Source organism: Buceros rhinoceros, unplaced genomic scaffold (assembly GCF_000710305.1).
Source record: "Buceros rhinoceros silvestris isolate BGI_N320 unplaced genomic scaffold, ASM71030v1 scaffold29, whole genome shotgun sequence".
Taxonomy (NCBI): domain Eukaryota; kingdom Metazoa; phylum Chordata; class Aves; order Bucerotiformes; family Bucerotidae; genus Buceros; species Buceros rhinoceros.
In genome coordinates, this window is record NW_010431851.1 from 21,807 (window position 1) to 23,927 (window position 2,121).

The window sequence follows — 2,121 nt, forward strand, 5'->3', positions numbered from 1 at the left end:
AGCTGCGAAGGAAGTCGGAGTGGCCAGTGTGGGGGAAAGGGGCATTAGGTGCTGCTAAAGGGGTGTGTGTCCAGTTCCTGGCAGAATCACAGGGCCACAAAACTGACCCAAGGTGGAACCCTCTGCTGGGAGGAGAGGGGAGAGAGCTGGGGGTGTTCAGTCTGGAGAGGAGAAGGCTCTGGGGAGACCTTAGTGCAACCTGTCAGTACTGCAAGGGGATGATAAGAATAATGGTGACAATCTTTTCAGCAGGGGCTGTTGGGACAGGACAAGGGATGATGGTTAAACTGACAGAGGGAGATTGAGACCAGAGAGAAGGGAGAAATTTTTCTCGATGAGCATGGTGAGCCCCTGGCCCAAGTTGTCCCGAGAGGTGGCAGAAACCCTGGCCCCGTGGCAGGTCAGGTTGGCCCTCTCGATGAGCATGGTGAGCCCCTGGCCCAAGTTGTCCCGAGAGGTGGCAGAAACCCTGGCCCCGTGGCAGGTCAGGTTGGCCCTTGGGGCTCTGAGCCCCCTGCTCTGGGTGCAGATGTCCCTGCTCCCTGCAGGGGGGCTTGAAGGTCTGTTCCCAGCCAAACCTCTCTACGATTTTATGAGCTGTACAGGGAATTTGCAAAACCCAGTCGCCATCCTATAAGCATACCCCCAAAATAATGCTTTCATAACTCTTCATTATAGTGTGGATATTTTCCATTCACTGTTACCCACTTCAGAGACCAAATGTGACTCATTATTAAATTACTTCAATCTGTGCTGATGTAGAAGCACCCCTGACACGTCCCTTTGTGAGCCATTTCTTCAGAGTAATTGCATTAGTAATAGCCGATTACACAGCAATCTTCTGTTCCTGCAAAATTAAGGTAATTACTGTAGCTAGAAACACATCCCCCTGTATTCTGTCCCAGCAAGGAGGCTGGTAAAAAGCGATGTAATACTTCAATTCTTTGTAACAAGAGAAACATTAAGGTATAATTATACTATTTATGTGGTGCAGGAGAAGTTTTCAAATCTGAAAAGAGCGTGGAAACAAAATCATGGTTTCAAGCTAAAACTTCCCGGTCCATAAAGGGGAAAAAAGGATATTTGGTGTTTAGGTTCCTTAACAAGTATGTAGGAAATGTATTGGGAATATGTGCATGAGTTCACGTTCTGTGCTTTGGAAGTAGCCGATGTCTGTCTTTGAAGTGGATTTATTATGCAAAAGGCACATTTTTCTTTGAACCAGGTTGTCCAGAGGAGCTGCTGTGGATTTATTTCTATACTGAAGTAAACAGGTATTAATTTGTTGGCGCGGCAAACCTCTGAATACTAGAGTCAGCTTCTAATTACTCTACATGCTATATAATTTAATGTGTGTTTTAATTTTCACCTTCTTTGTGTCTGTGAGGGAAACCTGACGTGTCACATTTTCTTTAATGCAATATTAGATGTTCGATATGCAGCTGAGAGGACAGAGAAGCCGTTGGTGGTGAGCGCAGGGAATTCAGTCCTAGACAGGCTGGAAGGGGCGCTGGAAGGGGCACTCAAGGCCAGTCTCTCCACGGGCATTCTGCAGGTCAAAATTCCTAAGCAGAGTGTGCCACTAGGTCATTTGAGAGTGGCAGGTTGTGTGTGGGTGTTGGTTGGTGAAAGTCTGAGCATGATAAAAGTATTCCTTGCAGGTTTTGCTTGCTGCTGCATTAACGGGCCGTGTTGAATTGCTGAGGGCAAGCTGGTGGCCCTGGGGTAGTAAAGAAATGTTAGCTTGTGGGATATTTCTTGCAATATATGATAGGCAAAACTGCTAAGAATAACATGGTGCTCCAAATTGTTTTGATTACAAAGGTAAAGCCCAGCAAACAAATATGGATTTTTCAATTAACGTAGCAAAATGGGAGAAAGTCAAGCATTAGGTTAAGGCAAACTCGTTTGACGCAAGGATCTCAGCAACTTTTGTGTGTAGCTGTATGTTTACGGGGAACAAAGTGGCTCCTTTACAGTGTCTAGAAATGGGAAATCTGATGGGATCAGAGTAACATCTTTAAAAACACGGGTTTTGCAAGAAAAGAAATTATGGAAGAGAACACTGTATTTTTCTGTTAGGTACCCACAGGACTGGGGACAATGGAAAGCAGCTTCAGC